Below are 23,650 nucleotides of genomic sequence, written 5' to 3'. Positions count from 1 at the left end.
CAGCAAGGGCAGGAAATGATAACGTGGTTATGGTTCCCATTAGACATATTTTCCTAATATAAATATTTTAGCTACTTTTATTTACAGAGTCCACTCACACTAGTTAAACGAGATGTTTTGCAAAGGGATACTTAAGCTGTCTGGAAATGAAGACATCAGACTACTGATTTTGTTAGGATGATGATTTGCCTAGATGAATAAGGTTTTCCTGGACCAGGTGTGCAGTGAAGGCAGGTGTTGGGAACATGGCTGTCTGTTAATGCACATATGCATGCATTCATATGTGTGTAAGGGGTGGGGGCTGTTCTTTGTTTTGGTTTTGCCTTTGGTCAAATTCAAACAATGTGCAGTAACAAGAAGTAAATGTCATTTTCCTCCCATCCATCTTAATTTGGCATCCATTTTAGAGCTTACCTTTGACCTTTTAAAATGTTAATACACTTACGCAGATATAAAAAACACAAAGCTCCTGGAAAAATTAATCACAGCCATAACACGATGCTAGTCTAAAAATGTAACATCAGTTGTTTTCCTCTTTAATTTTAAGAAATGTTTGTCCAAAGCACCACCAGTAACTATGCCACAATTAGCTATTATTTCCTTTTCAAACAAATATCCACGATAAATGCTATAGCAAAACCCTATCAGCATAACCAGCACAACCTACTACAAATTTATTTTGCTGGGTAACTGCCTAAAACCACAGAAAAGGTCTTGAAAAGGACCTTGAGAAGTCGCCCAACCCATTCCTCTGCCCCAGGCAGGACCAGATATATCTAAACCATTCCTGACAGGAAACCTTATTCAGTCTTCCTTCAAGTAGCAGCCTTAAATAAAACCGGAAAAAATTACACAAATAAAAAACATAATATAAATATGAAAATAATTCATATCTGTGCACTGTGTACACAAATGAAAATACAAAAAGACAACCTTGACCTAAATGGTAACTCTTTCACCTCCGACCACTTCATACCCTTTAACCAAAGAGTTCAAAACAGGAAACTCTAATAAAAACACCTACTTCCTTTTTAAAAATAAAAGGTTGCTAGCTTGAGAACTTCAGCTCCTTGGAAATGCAGTGGCACCTCTTCTCAATGAAACTTGTTTCAGAAGCAGCAGGTCCCAAAATATTTGGGCCTTTATGCTTCAAAGGAAAGAGCTCTTCAGTCCCACTGGAAAGCAAATGAGAAGTGAGAGTGTTCACCAGCCTCTGCAATAACCAAAGCAAATCTAAGATGTCTGGAGCCTGTTCACGATCAATGGCGTCCACCTCTTCTTTTGACTTAACCGTTTCAAGTGGAGGCTGTACTCTGGGGGACCAATGTGATAGCCCTCTATGCTGACATGACTGGCTGGGTAGACAAGGGAAGAGCAGTGGACATTGTCTACCTTGACTTCAGCAAGGCTTTTGACACCGTCTCTCACAACCTCCTCACAGACAAGCTCAGGAAGTACGGGCTGGATGAATGCATGGTGAGAGGGATCATGAACTGGCTGGCTGGCAGAGCTCAGAGGGTTGTGATCAATGGTGCAGAGCCTGTTTGGAGGCCTGTAGTTAGTGAAGTTCCCCAGGAGTCATTACTAAGTCCAGTTTTGTTCAACCTGTTCACCAATACCTGGATGAAGAGACCGAGTGCACCCTCAGCAAGTTTGCTGATGACATGAAACTGGGAGGAAAGGTTGATACACCAGAAGGCTGTGCTGCCATTCAGCAAGACCTGGACAGGATGGAGGACTGGGCAGGGAAGAACGTGATGAAATTCAACAAGGGCAAGTGTAGGGTCTTGCATCTGGGGAGGAATAATCCCAGGCAGCAGTACAGGTTAGGGGATCACCTGCTGGAAAGCTGCATTGCGGAGAGGGACCTGGGAGTCCTGGTTGAGAACAGGTTGACCATGAGCCAGCAACGTGCCCTTGCGGCCAAGAAGGCCAACGGTATACTGTGGTGCATTAGGAAAAGTGTGACCAGCAGGTTGAGGGAGTTTATCCTCCTCCTCTACTCTGCCCTGGTGAGGCCAAATCTGAAGTACTGTGTCCAATTCTGGTCTCCCCAGTTTAAGGACAAGCAATTACTGGAGGGAGTCCAGCAGCAGGCTATGAAGATGATTAGGGGTCTGGAGCACCTTTCCTATGAAGAGAAACTGAGAGAGCTGGGTCTGTTCAGCCTGGAGCAGAGAAGGCTGAGAGTGGATCTCATCAATGCTTATAAATATCTCAAGAGTGGGTGTCAAGAGGATGAGACCATACTCCATTCAGTGGTGCCCAATGACAGGATGAGGGGCAACACGCACAGACTGAAGCACAGGAGGTTCCACCTGAGTATGAGGAGAAACTTCTTTACTTTGAGGGTAACAGAGCACTGGAACAGGCTGCCCAGAGATGGTGTGGAGTCTTCTTCTCTGGAGACATTCAGAACTCGCCTGGACATGTTCCTGTGCGATCTGCTCTGGTGAACCTGCTTTAGGAGGTAGCTTTAACTAGATGATCTCCAGAGGTCCCTTTCAACCCCAACCATCCTGTGATTCTGTGGGATGGTCACTGCACAGCTCTGCAGTTACATGCTGTGAACGTGGGGATCCATGGCACACAGCCATACGTTGCTTTCACTTTCTTCTCTGTAGTATCTGATGGCATCCAGGCCTAGGCCCGTCAATTGAATAATCTCCTTTAGAAGAGAGAAAGCTATGGTGACAGCCAGGATGTGTCCTAAAAGACAAGTGAGGGTTTCATGGCTAAACACATATGGGAAAGCTACTACCTGAGCATCAAAACAAACAAACTCCCTCAAAACAACAACACACGCACACACAAAAAAAAAAAAGCAGAAAAAAAAACCCACCACACAAGGACCTGAATGCCAAACCCAAACCAAACCAAAGGCAGATGCATTCCTTCAATGAGTTGCAACTGCTTGCTTCCACCTACCAACATTACTTTGGTTCCAGCACAATTGGAGTGTGGCCAAACAGTCTCCTGCAAACCAAACACCTGTTTAGATGCAATGGTGGGGGGAGAGGTGACACACTGAGCTTGGCACCACCAGTCCCACCAGAGAACACCACCCTTTCACGTATCCTGCATGTACAACGCGGAAGAGTGGTAACACAGAGCCCAGCTTCTTCCATCACAGAAGCCTTGTGAATCCATCCTAACTATACATATGTCCTCCTGTAGCGAAATGGTGAGAGGTAATCCCATCCAGAGATGAATCAAGTGCAAGTCACAGCTACAAGAAGGCTTTATGTGCCCTCCTTCTTCTAGGATACATTTGTACAAGCATGCCTGCATGTGCCTGTCTCTGTATATACATGTATATATATATATATAATTATTTATACCTACACACTACATGCTCTCTCCAGTATTCTATGCCAAAGGGACCCTTTGCTGTCAAACCAGGAGACCCTCTGGAGCTACGGACTCATGTCTCCACTAATTTTCTGGGTGGAGCCCTCTGAACCACAGAGCTTGGGGAAAACTCTCCCCCAGGCCACAGCCTGGAGAGTGAGGCCTAAGGCAGCACCAGGCAGCAGCCTTCTTCCCCCACCTTTCTGTGGGGCATATCATACACACACAAAAATACTTCACACTTCACTTTAGTTTTCCACGTCTTCCATTCTCCTCATCTCCCCTTCTGCATCATCTAGTTCAATGCTCTTCCATGTCTTTTCTTTAACCAAAGAACCATCTAATTACTCTTTTAAGACAAGGATCTTTTTGTGCAGAATTGTCACATAAGTTTTCAAAGACAACTAATTAAAAAAAAAAATTAATATATGTATCTCACTTTGCCATTCCTGATCCCATATTTTGGCATTTTTGCTTGCCTGCAACAGAATGCACATGTGCCATTGTCGTACTGTTTGTGACTGGTGTTATTCACCATGTTCAGATATTCATGGACTAAAAGTAACACTCCTCCAGCTAATTAGTTGATTCACTAAGCAGAGATGAATAACTGATGAGCTACAAAAAGTTTCTATTGTCTGAGTCGGTCACCAAGTAACTAACTTGGCCCTTCAACCAAGGAGTTTTCTTCTCTGAAAGGTGACAAGTAGCTCTGTAATTACTTCTATTATTTCCTCAATAAACTCAGAGAAAATAGGACACTGCAGCTAGAAAAACACAGAAAAAGAAATTAGCTGCTACTGTCATTAAGGATTCAGAGGCTGAAAAAGAACAGTTGGTGCAATGCAGCTGGAGAGGCTTTTCGGAGTAAAGTGATTATTCTCTGGCCATTAATGAATTATTTTTCACTCGAATGCAAGACCTGCACTCCTCCAAATAACCTGGCTTTGCCATGAGGAACTTGCTGTCTGCTGGAGCCGTTGTCCTCTTGGCCCTCCCAGTGGCCACTGCACTTGTTCCAGGTCTTTGTTTCCATCCCACAATTAAAGCAAAGAAATAATTAAAAGGTTGAAACACATGCAGATGCTGGAGGAGATATTGCTCCTCTGAACTGGCTCGACCAACTGAATTTGGAGCTACTGGCTGGGATGTTCATGGGGGTGACTGCCCTCAGCAGCCCCAGTGAAGCTCAGTGAGGTGTCACAGCAAACTTCCTTCACTTCTCTTGTCTGTCAGAGCTCACCCCCAATCACTGGCTCAAAGATAACAAGATAAGACATTTATAGATGTGGTCAGTCCTGGGGCTTGTTCTGAGATCTTTGTGCCTGCCATGGGAGAGATGGTGGGGAACCCAAACCCAAGTCCAGCTTGCTCTTCAAGCCAATAGCAGCCACCTTCCTTCTGCCTACCATGGCTGCTGCTCTCTACCCGCTTTAAGGGTAACACAAGCAATACAGGGACCTCGAAGCCACTAAGCTGAAGGACGTTTTTTTTAATGAGGAGGCTGAAGGGGACAGGAAACCTGTCACAGGCTCTTTGGTTAATTCTTGAGTATATTTAGTCCCACATCTGACACCACAAAGAAGCGTTTCCAAACAACTACATACCCTATCAACTAGCAAAACTAAAAGGGTACTGGACAGAGCTCCAGCTCAGAGGAATCCAGTCACTTGCACCCAAAACCAGCATCTGAGTGTGGAGCGGCAGCTGCCACAAGGGTCCCCCAGGACACCCGGCCACCCATGGGACTGGCAAAATTCCACAGACGTGACCCCCCAGACTCAAGCCCACCACAGCTCTGCATGTTAAAGGATAGAATGAATACACCTGTTGGGGGAAAAAAAAATATCTCTATAGATATATATATCTATACATAAGAAAAAAGGAAAGCCAAAACTAAGAAGGAACATCAAATCACCCAGCAGAGCAGCTCCTCCACAGAGTGGCCTGTTTACAGAGCTGCTCAGTGCCCTGGGAAGGGCAATATTGCAAACCCAGGGACAGAAATTCCCGAGGAGAACCAAGACAGGTTAATAATGATCCTCTGGAGCCTAAGACCTCTCATACAGCCACTGCCTTTTCAAAATCTAGAGTCTGCTGGGAGAGTTTAGGCTTAGGGCTTTGGAAACAAAAAAAAAAAAAAGAAAACTACTTCTTCCTGAAGACAGCCTATGAAACCCAAGCAACGCTGCAAAGCGTTTTACTGTACTGTTTTTCTATAGATGCTGTTTCTGGAAGTGTAACCCAACGCAGCCTGATCTCAAAACAAAGCCATTCGTGGCTAGAACAACATACTGCCAACCGATCCCTTCCGCTCAAAATATAATATTTAAAAAAAAAAAGAAAAAAGTCAAGAACCCACATAAATCATCTATCCATCCCAGTTTCATAACGAGAATATTTGTTGGCTCCCATTTTGCTTCCCTTTCTCCAGCTGCCCGCTCTACAAAGCCACCATTTCAGCCGCCTGTGCACACAGACCGGTGGGCACACTGTGCCGCCACGGCTCCTGCATCCCCATCCTCCTGCCCACAGAGAGGATGGCCACCCCTCTCCCCTAAACCCTCGCCTGCACTGCCACAGATTTTTCCTATTTTGTTTTGGTTTTTTGGGGTTTGTTTGTTTGTTTGTTTTTTAATATCTATATATTTTTAATCTGTAGCTCTGGGACACCCATCAGAGGTACTCGGCTCCTGTAACAATCATGTGATTTATGTAGAAGTAATTGGGGTTAAACTATCTGCCACATCAAACTCTTCACATTTGGCCCCATCTCTAGGACCTAGAAACATCTGAAATAAATAAAGCCATGTGTCATTTAACAGGGTCTGGGCTTAATTAGGACCATTCTGGATTTTATGGGAAAAATCTTGTACTGCCAGCTTTATGTGGCTAGTCCATCACTTGCAAGGTTATCTGCCTTTTTTTTTCCCCCCTTTAGTACCTACATCAAAATATTTCTATTTCCACACAGGTTTTCTTTTTCTTTTTTCTTTTTTTTTTCAATCCTCCAAGCAGCCGGATGACAACCACTCCTTATCTTTGGCTGTCTTCCATGCTAAAATAAGAATGCTGTTGTTACGCCGAGGGAGCTGTACCCTTCTACCTCCGTTCCCTCCCAACGTGCACACAGCTGGCTGCGCAGGAATGCCCGAGGTGCCATTTTCTGGCCATTTTCCTGTGATGTTGTTGCGATTTACCCTCTAGCTATGATTTGTATTTCTAAATCACGCCGGGCTTTCTCTCTCTCTCATGCCACAAACCTCAAGTGACAGGCGGTCTCTGTCCCGGGCAATACTGAGCTCGTCTTTGCTGCCACCACTTCCCTGCCCTGACGCCGGCCGGCCGACACGAGGGCGAGCGTACAGCCAAGCACCGCTTGAGCGATGCCGGGCGATTTGATTAGCGGCAGAGAATGACTGGATTAGAAGAGGGATAGAGGATTAGAGACCGATGAATCGTGGTGAGAGCCTGCTATGTCTGTATTATTGGCTCAGGCAGCAGCATTTGAGCGTAAACCCGCAGCCCCTCGCAGCGGTGAGGTACCACCTATGGTGGGATTCAGGCTGATGTGCGCAAGGCAGGTGGGGAAGGTTAAGGGTGTGAGTGAGGGTCTGAACTGACAGCACAGTATGGGCAAGCCCTTGGTGGGTCAGGGGCAAAAGAAGAGGAGAGTAGGGGCACGGAAACATTAAATGATTTGCCCAAAGCTACACCGGCAATTTGTGGCAGAGGCAGAAACGGGAGCCAGATTTTTATTTTCTAAAAAAAAAAAAGAAAAAAAAATTAGTTCCTCATGCAGGAGATGAGCCAGCTGCCTTTGTTACATGCAAATGCATTTTTTCCCTGTAATTCACACCGCTGCAGGCTCTGCACAGCAAACATCAGCTTCCCAAAGTTGTAGCGTGTTCAGCATGACCTGCTCATCGCACACATCATGCCCGCTACATGACTAGCTCCGTCCTCCAGCCCACACTTGCAACGCCATCCACACGCGTTGCAAAAGCTTATCACTTGCATTTTTGGTAGGAAGACATCAGGACCCTGCAAAATCCATCACTGAGGTGATTCCCAGTCTGACTTGGACAGCTCTGGCTACTGGAGCACCTCCAAAATTGAATGTATAGACAGAAACACAGCATCACTCTTGAGCTGATCCAAGCAGGTATCCACTCTCAAAATAGGGCTTCAGTTATCTCTTAAGGTGAAAGAGATTTCGGCATCTCCACAAGAGTCCCATTGGAGCTTATCACAGAAATGCTACAAAATTCATTAGAGATGCCAAGGACAAAATAGTGAGGGAGCATTAACTGAACAGGCTGCTCTAACAGAGCTGTGCAAGAAAACATGCAGGCTACCAGCAGCCCCCTGGACTAGTCACTGGAGCTACATCCGACTAACCAGGGCCACTCACAGTCATGAAAAGGAAGGAAAAGCTTTTCCAAATTTACATATTAAAAAAAATGGAAGTGGGCTGATTTTCCATCCTATACTAGAGTTGTGCCTGAAACACTCCAATCAGTACCATGTTTGTGATGAAATCTTTACTTTAAACGTTAAACCAATTTGCTAGTGAAAAATGACATGAAAGGTTACTTAGAAAAAATATTTCCTCATCAAGTTTAAACGGAAAACACCTGAAGAATTAATGGACAACCAAATACTCTTTCCTCTTTAACAATACATCCCCACTAGACTATCTATATTTTGAATCCTGAATTTTAAGCATTATCTTTTTAAAAAGACTTCTGATGGAGAATGGCATGCGAGAAAACTAACATCAACAATCAAAGCCAAACCAATCTCTAAAAAAAAGAAAAATGAGGCAAGGCAAACAACTGCCCTGCAACTGCTGCACAGGGCTCTCGCACCCTGCAGCATCTCCCTGCAGGGATGCAGAACTTCTCTGGCACGACACTTCACCGAGGCACCCACTGCCACGCACGCCCGGAACGCAGATGACCCACGCCCCGCGACAGCCTCATCCAGAAAAAGCCATTAAGGGGGATGCAGGTGACACTTCATTCTCCTGGCTCCCTTCGCCGGGCGACAGCGGCAGGAATTTTCTGCCTCAACTTCGGAAGGGTAAATCCTCCCTCCTCCTCCTCCTCGCTTGTGACCGGCTGCGAGAGGGACCCCAAATCGTCCCCGCTACCGCCCATCTTGAAACGCACCCTACATTTTTAATATACTTCTTCTAGAGCGGGTGCTTAAAGCCGCTGTGACCCGCCGTGTTTCGCTTCCCCGTGGGGCAGCACCCACGAGCCGCGCAGGGATGGGGGTCGGGGGGGGGCGATGCCTCGGCTCGGCACACGCCGCTCCTCCCCGCGCACCCACGGGCGTGATTTTTGAGAAGTTGCGCAGGCAGCAGCAGCAGAGGAGGAGGAAGAAGAAGAGGGGGGGGGCGGGGGAGGCTGTTTCTGCCCGTGTGGTCACGGTCTTGCCCCGTCCCTCTCCCCGCCTCGGTCCTCTGCGCCCCCCCCCACCACCGCCGCAGCCCCACTGCCGGGACAACCCGCACAAAGCCGCCGCCGTCGCCGGGGTCTCGCTACGCCCGCTCGGCGCCACCAGAAACAATAGTCACGGGCCGAAGCGGGGAACCGCGGAAGCGCCGCCGCCCTCCCCACGGTACCGCAGAACCCGGTCGCGGGTGGGAAGGAAGGAGTGGGGTGGGGGGGAAAGGAGGGGAGATTCCCGCAAAACGCCGCCGCGCCGGCCAACCTGTCACCGCTCCGCCCGCAGGGGGGCTGTGGGTGCGCAGCCGCTCGGCGGCACCTACCTCCGGTGGAGGGTGCGGCAGTCCCCTAGCTGGGCTCCATGGGGACCGCGGCAGCCACCCGCCTCTGTCAACCTCGGCCGCTGCCGCCGGGGACGCACCGCCCTGCCCTGCCCGGTACCGCGTCCCGCTCCCCCCCGCGCCGGGCGGGGCGACGGGGGGGGCGGGGCTGGACCACCCTGGACCCCGCCCACCACCGCTGGCTCCTCCCCCCGCGCCGGCGCGGGCCCCCCCCGCCCCCACGGAGCCGGAGGCTCCGTGGGGGCGGGGTGGAGGTGGAGGTGGCGCACCGGCGGGGGTTGCGTGCGGTATGGACCAGGTAGCAGCCCCGGCCTTTTCGGGAACAACCCCAAGGCCCGGGAGGATGCTGCAGCGGGCAGCGTCGTATCCTTTTTAATACATCTCATGCATCTCATGAATTTTTTTTGCTCCCTGCTCCTCGCTTGAAGTCTCGACCTTATCTCCTCTGCCGCTGTCTCAGATTGACCACGTTTCTAATTTCCTTTTCTTTCTTTTTTTTTTTTTTTAAATCCCCCGACCCTTTCCCCTCTCTCTAAATCTTTTTCCCTGTCTTTTCCACCCTTGATCTCCCTTGCCCCCATTTTCCCATAAGACTTTTCCCATTTTCCCATAAAACTCCGAATATCCCAAGCCCCTTGCCCACAGACTCTGAGCTTTAAAATTATTCTGTCGAAGGCCAAAAGAGTTTTTCAGAGGTTTCAAATCGCTATTAATGTCGGCAGCAGCTTATTGGAAGGTGGTGGTGCATTAAACTAAATCCGTGGCTAGTATTACATAATATGCCCTCAAATGTACATAAAAGATGATTGTAATTCCATCTGGATTTCTGTTGATATTAGCAAACCGCTCGAGATTTCCTCTTGCGGTTTAATGGGTGTTTCAAAACCTTTGACTGGTGCTGGATCAAACAGATTATGATTTAAGAAAGGGTAAAACACGCACACTCATGACATCGTAGGAATTAGTGAAAGAAGGAAAAAAAAATATTTAGTAGGTCATCTGCCTAATCCATCTTCCAAGAGAGAGTAGGAATGTCCCCCATAGGATAATTTATGGGCATTTGTCTAGTTTTCTTTCAAATGCTCCAAATATGTGGCTTCCTCTTCGCCCATAGGAATTTAGGTCAAGCTGCCTGAGAGTGAATTTTGTATCATCTCGGGATTTAACATCCACTACTGTTATTCCGAGTTGGATTTTTTGTTTTGTTTTTGTTTTGGTTTGGTTTTTGTTTTGTTTTGCTTTTGTTTTGTTTTGTTTTTCCCAAACAGCACAACCATGCAGTTGCAGTCAATCATTTCTTTCTTGTCCATCATCATGGAAAGGTTTTGGCCATCATTTTCCCCAGGCTGAGAGCCCAGGGATGAGGGAGTCAAATGTCAGGATCTGTTAGGAGAGCAATGGAGAGGAAAACAAATTTTACACCGGTCTATAAATCCATGGTGCATCTGTGCCTTGAATACTGCTGGAGCTCTGGTCTCATCATCTCAAAACGGTCACGGCAGAGCTGGAAAAGGTTTGGAGGAGACTAGCAGTGATGATCTGTGGTTTGAAATGGCTTTCCAGTTAAGTACATGCAGCCCAGCAAGCGGCACCTGAGGGGAGATGTGACAGAGGTTTCTCAGCTCTCAAGTGGTATGGAAAGGGTGAGCAGGGGCTGGTCCTCCTCAGAAAGGTCCTCCTCAGAAAGGTCCCTCCACCACAAATGGCCCAAGGCAGGGCTTGCACTGCTCTTCTACTGTCTCCGAGGTGTTCATTGGTAGCCACCATTTACCTGCCAGCAGTGAATACACCTCTCTGATTTAATGTCATGTCTGGATTAATTTTGTGCTGCCCACAGCTTTCCTAATGTGTATTTCATAGAACTGAGTACTGAAAGGGATGAGATGAGTGGCCTTCTGAAAGGTATCAACACAGTAACGTGGAGGAGCCTTGTAAGCAAGCAGAGAGGCAGCTGGAAATGCTGTCAACCAAGTGGGCTGCTTGGGACAGTGGTCAGGAATGTGAGGAGATGGTCACTCAAATGCACAATAGCAAAACTGGTTTTAAACCGTGGTATTTGAGAGTGCTAAAAGTTTCTGGTTTGGAAGAATGGAGAGGTTAGTGTTTTAGGACTGTCAGCTGTTACATGAGTGCTTGGATTATGTTACCACCTTTCCATCAAGAACTGGAAAAGATGTTGTCAAACATATCCATTAAAGCATGTGTGGACTGTGTGACAGCACACGTGGAGTGGAATATGTACAGGTATGGAATTATGAGCCTGTTGTTTCACGCTCTTGGGAAGGAGTAGAGAGGATGACATTGGTGCTGATGTCATAAGCTCTTAATAGTGTAAGCCTGTAATTCGAAATTCAGTTCTCAAAGGAGGCGTCTACTCGTTTCAGTGGGACAGTGGCAATGCTGTACCAACGTGTGACACGTCATGAAAGCTGGAAGCATCAAAGCCCACTGGAAAAACCATCATTATGCACTGAGACACTGAAGAGTGAGAGTCACTGGTTGCAAACAAGTTTATCTCACCCTTCTACAATGTGACAGAAATAATCAAATCTAGCTGTGGCCTGGGGACAGTGACCTTAATTTAAAATCAATCAAAAATCCCTCTGTCAATGGCAGCTGATCGCTCCATTCGCATCTCAGACTGATGGTCTCCCAGGCCTGCCATCGTCAGTGCTGTTACACAAGTGGGTGAACACTGTGTCATCTTCTTGTCTCTCCTCTTCCTCCATGTCTTTGAAGTTGAGGTAACATAGCCTCAAACACTTATCTGTGTTTCTGACGGAGGAATTTTTTCTGTGCATTAGTTTATAAAGCCATACAGGTATGCCTCAGCATGGCTGCTTTATCCATGTAGATTCCCCAGAATTTACCAGTTCAATAGTTTGTATCTTGATACAATGCCAGAAGAAAAACTTGCTCTGGTGAGGTGGGTTGACACGCAGGAGGCAAACTGCAGCAAGAATGAAAATGAAGTAGCCCAAACTTAGTCAAGTGACACATGGGCATCATCTTTTATGGGTCTGATTCTGTATACTGTTTTCACAGTGTTTATGTGATAAAACATGTTCAGGTAGATCAGGATAGTCACCATGTGCCTGTGAGGCTGCTCCACCTCCACCTGAATGTCTACACGAATTCAGGCATGTGGCACTTCTAAACTCCCACATAAGATTTGCTCTACAGTCGGGTGGCTAAGGTAAGCATATAGAGGGGATTTGCATTAACTTTATGTATTGCTGGCACTGATAAGCATCCCAATGGGCTGTAACTCTTTCCTTTTGTGAAGCATGTAAAGTAGTTGGCAGTATCATTCATCTTGCCCTGTTACTTGATCTTGTAGGAACACTTTGATCCTGTGACAATACTGTACAGTAGCAAAATTAGTGCTGCCAGGTGTGATTATTAGCATAGCAATCCAGGACACATTGCAAGCTTTAAATTGCAATCACAAATTCTACATAAGCACCCACACTACAAAGGCAGGGTGGGGAGAACTTACAGATGGGTGAACACACACACTATCTGTTGTAAACTCTTGGAGCATGGCAAGAGTGCTTGTCACACCTAAAATGGGGGTTCTGAACAGGTGCAAGATTCATAGTGACAGAAGTAATTTTCAGTTTTTCTTCTGATAACATATAGGCAGTAGGAAGCCCGTGGCAAGTCTGAATTGAGTACTAAGCAGCTTTAAAATTGTTTAAGGCATTATCTATTATAAGGAAGTTTATAAAGCTCTGTCTCCATTATTTGAGTTTTCACGAGGTCATAATCCACTTGACCCTCGTGGTTTATTTCATCACTATTGTCCCTCAGAGGAATTATAACCTTTACCATTACCACTTGCTAAATGTATCAAGAGGTTTTAGTGGTATTATCATAAATCACCTAGCTCAGCTTTGTTGCTTGTAATGTGAACATAGTACCCACTGATTTTTGATGCAATGATTGTCAGCCTGATCTAGTTGGATTTTTAAAATTACTCTTAATAAGAGCACATGCTAACAGATATGAATATATTTTGGCCCTTCTTTTATATTTAAAAATTGCCTTTTGCTGAGGTCGTCTGAACTTCAAGTGCTGGCTTTTGGACAATGTTTCTGAGATCAAACCTGAAAAATATAAACTCAAGTATATTGAAATCACGCACAGTGACTTAAGGTAATGCTATTCTCACAATTGTTTATATTTTCAATGAAATGTAGGAGCACTCATTAGAAATCATACTGTAATTTGGTCATCCTGAAAGCAGTTATTGAGAAGAGCAAAGCTACCAGAGGTGAGTTAGGTACATTTCCATGTGGCTTTTTAAAAAGGATAAGCCGCAGGGCAGCTAATGAGAAGTGAGAATTTTGGATAATGGTAATGCATATAAATATGTTGCTTTTTTACTGTTCAATCTATCTTCCAGCAGAAAGTGGGTCCCATGTCAGCCCCCCAAGAGATCTTAAAGAAAATTTACCATAAAAAAGATGTGCTACTGAAGCCAGTTGGCAGTCCCACTTAAAGATCAGCTAGTATCAAAAGCTGGCCTCAAAACCATTTTGCATACCTTGTAAAACGGTGACTGGGATCCAGTCAAGCTGCTTCTGGCTCCAAGAAGGCTTCACCAGCACTGTAAATCAGGCTTGCTTACTGGAACTGCCTGAGATTCTTTGCAGCAGCACCCGCAAAATAAGTTTATCTGTCTGGCATGATATTTTGGGACAGGTCTGGGCATACAAAACAATTTCAGACGATGTGCAGCAAAACACCTTGAACGAAAAAATCTCTGATCTGATGAAAACCTGGTGTTTTTTGTCTTTATTCTGCAGACCTTTCCATTGTGGCAGACAGTGGCACAGGGGTGCACTTCAGCATCGCCCACCTCCCCAACGACCCACATGTCTACAATGTATTAATTTACATCTGAGCTAGTCACTCTTCAACCTTTATGGTCAGCAGAGAGAAATAGGCACTTTTAGGATGCAATTCATTTGACCTTTCTTAGACATGTACTTTAGGAAGAGATAAATCACTCCCCCCAGTGTCTGTGTTTCTCTGTTGACCACGAAAAGACCAGAGTGATTAGTTCAGAGGCAGGTGTCTATATTGCAGGCTGCCTACATGCAATTAGGTGAATCCCAAACCAATTTTTCTATAATGCTACTCTCAGGATGGCTGTCGAAGTGCTTCACAAAGATTTTTATTTCTGTATCATGAGTATATAAAAGAATATGTTTTTCTCCATCTTTTATAATCTTTCTTTTCTGAGAAGCATGACATTAGTAGGGCCTGCATGTTATGTCAGAGTTGATCCTGTTGGTGCTCTGTTCAGAATTGTTTTCAGCTACCTACTGAGAAATTGGCAATTTTTGCACTATTTTACCCTGTTACTTCCACCAAATACTTGTCTGATTTAACATAAATGTGGAAGAAGGGCATATTTTACACCAAGGAAATTAATACAACATTAAAAACATCTCTTATCACTGTACATGACTAGCAAACAAAGTTAAATATACACACATTTTTTGTTTTATTTCATCACTGGGCAAGATTTTAAATACTATTAGTAATGAAAAATGTACGGCAGTGAGAGTCACTGTGCTGCCATAAGCACATTGAACCCATGTACAGTACATCTCAGAAAAGGCCCAAGGCTTAGATGTCTATCTCTATGTTCTTGTATTTCCAACAAGCAGTGAATAATGCATTAGTTTTGCTTCAAGCATCCTATTTTGAATATGCTTTAGCCAGAATTATTAGCTTTCATATAGTATATATTGTTAACAAAGGTCATGCTCTGTGCCCATCTAGCGCTGTCTCCAGAAGTGCCCTGGTGCAGCACACAAAAAGGTTTCACTAGAAATTCTCCCTGTCAGTTGTCACCATGGGCTCACCCAACATTTCCATATTACAGGGCCAGATCCAGCTGGAGTTAGTGGAAATGTCCCTGCAAACACCATGGGTCTTTGGTTCAGGACCAAAATATTTAACAAAGCAGGAGGGAACCCTCTATATTATACTAACTGGGGAGGACTCCTACTTTCTGTCCTCATGCCGCTCTGTGGAGACCAGCCCTGAGACCGTTCGTCCTAGGCACCCTGATGTGTGTGTGCTGAGCTGTGCTGAGAGCATTTGAAGTCATGTAATAATGAGTAACCCCATGGAGCTACTCTGCACTTGACCAAGGTGAGGATAGCCTGAAAAGAGCCTTTCTTAAACCCTTAGGTCTTGAAAAGGGCCACCAGCACCCCAGTACTGATCATGGCCTGAGTCATCTGCCGAGCAGGAACTTGTTTGAGAAAGGATTTGCACAGCTTAGTCCTGGGGTGAGACCGTGCTCTTGGTTGCTGTGAAACTCCAACGCTCTCTCCTCAGCAGCTGTGGTGGTCTAAAAAGAGAATTAGCTTGCAAAGAGTTATAAAGAGAGCATTATTTAAGACAAAAGGTATCATTTGCAAAAGAGTAGATGTTTACACACACGTGTGCACACACATGCACGCACGCATCCCTGATCTAAGTTTCCCCAGCTACCCTTGGTGCAACGCAGCCAGCTGTTAAATCCGAAATAGCAACGAGTGCACATCATACGCCCTCTGTATTACCATTTGAAAGGGACATTTCCTTGGGAGGATGGGAATTTGACAGGATATGAATATGTCTGAGACTCTATTAGGCAGTAATTCAGCAGGACTGGCTGAATGAGATGAAGAAGCAATGAGGAGGAGAGAATCTCTTCAAATTTGAGCTGATTGGTAATTTTGATGAAAGCCCTTTAGTCTCATTCAGTGACTGTTAATTACCCCTGGAAATTAACATTTATTTTTCTCTTCAGGAAATGTTGTTTGCCTGCCAATATGGAAAGATTAATTAAATTCTTCCATGGATGAAGGTGAAGGTAGGGCCCTTGTGGTCAGTGCCCATTTTGGCTGTGGAGGCAGGGATCTCATGACAAATCCCCTTTTGAAAAGAGCAGTCCAGCTCTTTTCTCTTGTGTTTTCACAGGAAAAGAACTGTTCCCTTGTCCTTCTGGGGTGAAGCTGGTGCTTTCATTGGGGAAGTCTGGGTGTTGGAGAGCTATGAAAGAAGGGAGGGAAAGGACAGTGATGATCAGAGTTAAAGAGTTTGGAAGTAAATTAGGGGATGCTTCTTGCTCACCCAAGGAGAGATAATTCATAATTCAGGACAAAGGTATCTCCGCTTAAATCAAAGGTAAACCCTCAGCTTAGGCCCATCCATACAGAGTACCAGAAAAGTTAATTGATTAAAAAAAGTGATAGCTTGAACCTCACATTCATAAGCTGTTCATAAACACTACAGATTCTCCTACCAGTTCTCACTTATTTGATCTTGGCTTAGCCTCAAAAGCTGCTTTTGTCAGCATTAATGATGGCCCTTCCACGTCTCAAGAGTTTATTTCCAATATCCACTATTATGCCAGTTGCTCCTACTGTGTGGAAGAAAAAAAAGGAAAGAAAGAGAGAGCAATGTCCCAGGGAAACTCCCGTACATGTTTGTTATGGGCACTTGATTGAGTTTCTGATTTATAGCTGTCAAACAAGTATCTGGACAGAGTTGCTAAAAATCAGGCAACATCATAAAAGGAAAGGAATGCTCTGTTCCTCAATATTTTTTTTTCTGAAAGGAAGTCCTTGTATTAAGTTTAAATGATAGATTAAATAGATGGAAAGTCACTTGAAAGCCCAACGGGCAGAGAGATTTCAGGCTGCCTCTGTTAGGCTCACGGGGAGGAAATGAGGCAGCAGAGAAGAAGCTCAGCATCAGGAAGGAGGCAGACAGGTCAAACGGACAGGCCTTCCAGAAGCAACCTCGCTGAGAGCAAACAGACAGCTGGAGTCAATCAAAACCAGCACTGCAGCCAGCTCCAGAGCTTGCTCCCGGTTTGCGGAACAAGCCAACCCGCCCTGTGGGGAGCTGTGCTGATGCTCCCATCTTTCACGTGGCAATGGAGCGGCGAGCGGGCATCGCCAATAGATCTTGCCAGGAGTGTGACATCTGGCCTGGGAGAAGGATGCCAGTCTTCACGCCAGCCTTCCCACCTGCAAAGCTGTACTCTTGCCCCGAAACGCATCCAGCCACCTGCAAAGCTCACCTGGGTGCTGCACTGGGGACCTCAGAAAGGGGATGTCCAGGAAAACCAAGAACTTGGGGTCTGATGCTGATCTCAGGCTGGAATATTCTTTGCACATCCCCCAGGATCAGCAACAGGCCAACACAGCAATGAAGAACACCATCTTCACTGATTTGATTCGCTTTGATCAGAGGGAATTCTGCCTGACAGAGGCTTGGGATACTATCCTATGGGTTTAGCTGGCACCAACATTGAAGGGTTGAAGGATTCCTCTTTGAAGGTTCTCTTATGGGTGAGAGACTAGTCCATTTGGGCTCTTCACTGTTCCCTATACATAGTGAGGAGGAAATAATACCTTGGCCCAGTGGCAAATCTCACACAGGTTACAGATTTTACCTCTAGTCTACTTTAGAGTATGTTTTCTTTGCTATGTTTTGCACAAGCTGTAATGTAAGAGGTTGCTGCCAGCAAATGGAGGCATCTTTTTCTCGCAATTAATTTGGAGATTAGTAATTTAGAATCTGTTCAGCTGAATCCGTGCCGGGCAGGAGCACTGGAAATGATGAAGGCAGGCAGCAAGAAGCAAGCAAAGTGATATGAACAGAGAAGATGTGATGGAATAAAGAAACTCACATAGGACACATCTGTTCAGTGGTGAGTCTGGAAAACCAAAGAAAAAAGAGAGATTTTTCTACAGGGTCTAACCAGCCTAGACCCCTTTTTGTAGCTTTTAAATAGTGTTACAAGTGGAACAAATATATAATTTCCAAAGAAAAACATGGAAAGTCTTGGTTATGTTCTTATGAATGTTTTCTATTTCTTTCCCAGCTAAATTTGTTTACCAAGTTGGATTCGATTCTGCAAGTTGCTTCCTCAAAACTACATTTTTTTTGACAAACTTGTTATTTGCCAAAAACATTCTCTCATCTTTAATTAAAAAAAAAAAAATTCAATGGACTGGAAAGAGTCCAGTAGGCTTTGGTTCAGGCCTTGTAAAGCAGCAAATAAACATTTTCTGCATGCTTTAGGAGAGCATATGATTCCTCGGTCCTCCACAGTTTTGGTGTAGAAGAGGGAGCTAAACACATGGAGAAATACCTAGTTAGATTTATTTCATCTTCAGTTAAGAAGGCAAGCTAGATCTCTTTCAGCCTCTGGCACTGACGTTGGGCTGTCATGATTATAGTCACAAAACCTTTTTTCTCTTGTGTGGTATACAACACCAAGTGCCCCAAAGTGCATTAAAAAGTAAATAAATAATTCCATAAACAAAAGAAATGAATGCACGTAAATGAAATAGAGAATACTGAGGCCACCTGAAATAATGCTGTCTTATTTGAACTTGTTTTCAGCTTGCCTGCCTTCAACTAATCATACTGTAGCAAACAGGAACACAGAGGTGCTATGATAACAGCTCTCCGGGCGAATGTGGTTTTGAGGCTGATGAAGATAAAATGCAGTGTTTGAAGTCTAATGGCAGGCAAGAGAGAAAACACCTATTAGACATGTTAGATGAGCTGTGTATCCATTTCCTAAAAAATATTGGCTTGAATGCTGTCTTCTGAGAGAGAGAAAAAGATATAGAGATACACACATATCTACATGTGACAGAAAGATATCTAGAGATACATATATGTATACATGTTTGTCAATGCTAGCACTGAAGAAATGATTCAGAACTGTGTCAGAGATGCACATGTTTATATGTGCTTTTTCTGCAACTTTCTTTCCACTGTCCAGAGGAGTTCACGATATTTTTTGCCCACTACCTTTGCAGTATTACCTGCTCTTCTTAAAACAGCTGCCATACTGTCTTCCTACAAATCTCAGGGAGCATTGGCCCTCTCCGGCTGCTGGGTTTCTGTGGCAGCTCCTACCAGAGCAGCCAGTGCATGAGTAATATTCAGAGCCTGGCACCTCGTGTCATCGTGATTCCACAAGACATTATTTTATGATGCAAACGCACTCTGACCCCCATAGCATGCAATACATCAAACATGTAATGTATGCAAAACCAATCCAAATAAATGAGGAGGTAAATAAATTTGTTATGATTTTAATGATATGCAATTTAAATGTCACTTTTGCTGAGCAATTAGGGTCTGAAGAGAGTGACCTTTGCACAGTGCCCAAATTGTCCTGAGGCATGGTACTCCCCCATGCATTTATTACTGCCTTACGTGATAAAGTGTAGCTGGTATGATGCAAGTCCATCATTTGTGGTAGGGACCTTTCTGGCCGAGACTCACAATGAAAGCAAGGCAGTGCAAACGTTTTGCCACAGAAAGGCTGTGTGAGAAGCAAAGGGTATTATTTATTGAAACTCACTGGCCCGGTCAAGCAGAGACAAATGTGTTTCCACCCAACAACCGCTCGCAACTGGAATGCTTTGCTTGTAGGCACAGTGCTGCCTGCTGCACTCCATGTCAGGGGCAATCCATCGTTGCCACCAGGAGTAGTCAGTTTTGCAGCTCCTCCTGCCCACTTTCCTTGGCAGGTTACAAAAGGTTGGGACTGCGACCCCAGCGCACATGTGTGCCCTCCCAACCCACGCAGGTGCAGACGTGGGCTGGTGGCATCTGCCTGGACAAAGTAGACCAAAAACCCAGGCCATGGCGTGGTGTACCCCTTGCTTCCCAGGTCAGCAGCGTGGTCTCTGACCAAGGTAGGGGAGATGGGCCAGGTTGTCCATCTGGGCATGGGAACTCTATCTTCTCCTTACCCTTCCCTGCTGCTGGATTCAGCTACAAGCCTGACGGCTTCCAGGGTACCATCTATTCTTAGGTGTACGCACCATCTGAATCAGGTTTAAGATATTTTATCTACTTAGTCAAAGCAACAAGAGAGGTTTTAACTAGTGAAATATGGCCCCACAAGTCTCTCGTTGCTGACAGCAGTTTCAGAGGCCGTCTGTTTGGCAGAGAAGTGATCCACATGGTAAGGCAGCCCCTCTGCTGCAGCTGCAGCATCAAAGGGGAAGCAAAGCCATAGGCAGTTGCCTTCCACCTCCTGAGCATCTGCTGGTGGTACTGACAGTTTGACTACAGAAACTACCTACACCTCAGGTCTAAGGCTATAAAGTATTATCTTTACAGCTGAGGGATTTTAGTATGTGGTAAAATGCAATTGCAAGTACGAAATATGAAAATACAGGACTCTGTTTTGGCAAAGAAGAACATTGCAATAATGTAGTAACGGGCAAGGTCTACTTTCCAACTGCACCTTTGTATGTTCTGCCATAAATACTGGACATTGTGTGGCATCTGTTAGTTCATAAACAGTGTGATGCACCAACAGAAAGAGCAATGGCTTATACAGAGCCGTTTTTTCCCCTCTTCAGTATTTTCCCCTCCTTTAATATTTGTAACAACTCGGTGTTCATAGAAGTTAAGTCTCTGGTGGAGACTGCCGGAGTTACCTGCTGATCTGACAGCAGGTGGCAAGGGTGGCAAGAGGACCGATGGCTCTGCTTTGTCCAGGAAGCTCCTCTCCAAGCTGGAAGGACATCCCTAGCAAGGCATATTCAGACAACCTCCATATCTAGTCCGCTCTTGGTTTTATTGCTAGCAAGGCTGTCGAGCACTGGGCAGATGGCTAATATTTTCTTTCACTATCAGTCTCTCTTGGATTCAGACCAATGATGTAAATATAAACAGCTCTGGCTCTTGGTCACCAAAGCCTCCTGCCATCAGCTGTTCCAGAGAGGTGTTATTTAAATGAACTAGGGAAGCGGGCATCAGTGAGTAAAACAAATCAATTTGCCACACAAACTGGAGAACCGATCTCTTGAACTGAGTACTTGATTTTGCCATCACTAGCTCACGTCTGAGGGGATTCGGTTCTGTGTTTACTACATGCCTGGTGTTTGGTAGCTTTGTGGGGTGTGAGAGGTGTAGGAATATTTAGGACAGTGTATTTTAGGCCATCTGGCATGTTTGACCCACATATGGAGCTCTTGTGACATCAAAATGTTGAATGATTGCAGCCCAAACTTGGTGGTCTGCCCAAGGCTAGCTGTACTTCCACGGTGTGAGTCCATCACTGGATCTGATTCCAGTGCATCCAGGGAAAATTCGAATAATCGATTAACAGTTTAATGATGCTTTGTGCTGCTTCTTTCCAGTGTGCCCATATGTGTGATTCACTGCCACCAGCTCTGCATTGTCCTTGTGTTCCCAGGCACTGCATTCAGTGTGCTGCTGTGGGGTGTTAGATCCTGGTACAGCCCAGGCAAGGGCAAATGTATGAAGGTGCCTGGCGCTGCTTCCCCACGAGAAGGAGTCATTCACATGACTCTTATTACCATTCCTGTCCTCCTTACCTGACCTGCCCACATGGTGTTAGGAGGAGAAGGACCTTTTCTCACCACTGGTGCAACCCCATCATGGAGCAGCAGTCATGACTGGCCCTAGAGAGACATAGTTCCAGCCTGGGTACAGTGTGTTTTCAGTGCAGCATCCTACTTCTTGCTGCCTCACCCCCCTCATTGCTGGCCTTTCCACATCCTCACAGCTGATCTTTCCTCAGCAGCAGCATTACCGGTAGCAAGCTTGATCCTTTTCACTCTGTTCTTGCTATGGCAATGCATATAGCATCGGGTTCTTGAGACATTGTGAGTTTATGTCAGGAGCCCTGCTGGGTTTTTTTTCCACTCACAGAGTAGAAAAGGGGAATATAAGAGAGTAGGTGAGGAATGTTTTAAGTCAAAAAATGGTACTTTCCAGGCTTAACTCTTTCAAACCTCAGCTTCTGGAGAAATCTCCTGTTGCAGAGTAGAGAGACCCTATGGCATCTTCATTCCCAGCTGGGAGAGAGACCTTAAATCAGAGAATTATGTAGCATTAATCAGAGAAATAGTTCCTGTGATCTCCAGCATCATGTTCCATCTCAGGAATATTTGCAGGTAAGCAGCAGTCCTGTACATCACTGAAGAGATATTTAGTTTTTTTGTCTTTCAAGAGCTTTTTGGCTTGTTTGCTAATAACATAATGTCTCAGGTCTTTCCTTTGGGGTTGGTTGGTTGGTTTGCTATACCAAATGGCAGTGCATAGGGATGGAAAGGTGCTGGCATTATTCTGGCTCTTACTACATCTGAAACCAGTATTCACCTGTTGTAGAGCAATGGCTTCAGACAGGGAATAAAAAAAAACAAAGAAAAGAAAAAAAAAAAGAAATTATCTGCAGATTTCTGGATCATGCATTAAAAATTATTCTGAAATATTGTCATGGATTAATTTAATGCTGCCATAGACAGACTGTGTTTCAATGATCACTAAAAAGAGAAAGGAATAGCTCATAGGGTGCAAACGAGCAGGGAGACTGTAGAAAAGAAAGCATGCAAATGATAGGGAGTGATATTCAATGCTCTCATTTAAAATATTGAGTCTAGAAAGAGAGTCTAGTCTGAATGGGGGTGGTACGTTCTCATGCATTTCTGCAAGGATACCCGTGTTTTACATTTACAGTGTTCTGGGGAATATCTGGAATTCAGCCTATGCTGCCTTTCAGAGGTAAAATAAATAGAGGCAAAATAAATAAAGTGGATACAATTAAACAAGGTTAACTTGTATCTAGACTTCTGAGAGGCTGGTATTTGCTTCATTTTTTAATCAGAAATTTCTAAAAGCATAGGCTTTTTTAAAAAAAGCCAGATAGAAGATCGTTCTCCCCCCCTCTGGTGATTTTTCTCAACCACTTGCGCGTTCACTGTGCTGCTGGAGTAGCTGGGAGACAATTGGAGGTTATTTTTAGACTGACTCACTCTGTAAAGCTGACATTTGTAGGTTAGGCATACCAGTTGCCGACTGCTGCTTCTTCTGCATCTTCCTTAAATATCCCTTCTAAACAGTCAGATATCCCCTTCCTCTTTCCCCAGTCTTTCCCCACAAGTATCAAAGTACTAAATCCATGCAGTGTCTGTCAACATTTTCAGTTGAGCTGACTTAAAAGCATCATTTAAGAGGCACAGTCAGTTCATGTCCTCTCATGCAGCTGGAAAAACCCAGCGTGACGAGATGCTTCTGCCCCTCAGATTTGCTTCTAATGGAGCCCAAGGTGCTCCAGCATGTCTTTAAAGAAGCACACAGGAGAACCACCCGTTGTGGGCTGTGTTGCTGGATGGGATTCACACGTACTGAGGTCCACACCAGCACATCTTCTCTGCTTGCTGTCCTCTCTGAGAAAATAGTCAGCAAGAGGAAATTGGCTATCCACAGCCCATGTCCCCATGGAGAAGAGGTTGCCCAGGAGCACCGTGCAATGTGGCCGGCATTTCTAGGGCTTGCCTTTTGACATGCTTGCCCACTGAAAGTGGAGAAAATTAGCTATGTTTAAAAGTAAAATTGCTGGTGTGTCCTGGCTGCAGGGAGCTATCCAAGCATGGGTGTGCAGGCGGTCCTGGTGAGCATCCTTGCAGATGAGGCAGGAAC

General features: G+C 45.2%; 1 protein-coding gene across 1 annotated transcript in view; it reads right to left on the bottom strand.

The window, feature by feature from the left end:
* The window catches only part of RAI2 (retinoic acid induced 2), a 47,743-nt gene extending 38,483 nt beyond the window's left edge, over window positions 1–9,260 (bottom strand). The window contains exon 1 of the mRNA XM_082070239.1: window positions 9,131–9,260. The gene's annotated coding sequence lies outside the window, so the exon portion shown is untranslated. The remainder of the gene's footprint in view (window positions 1–9,130) is intronic.
* Window positions 9,261–23,650: the final 14,390 nt, after the last annotated feature.

This window comes from Streptopelia decaocto (assembly GCF_964273445.1).
Source record: "Streptopelia decaocto genome assembly, chromosome: 1".
Lineage (NCBI taxonomy): Eukaryota > Metazoa > Chordata > Aves > Columbiformes > Columbidae > Streptopelia > Streptopelia decaocto.
Note: the sequence above shows the minus strand (reverse complement) of the source record. Positions and strands in the feature narration are given on the sequence as shown.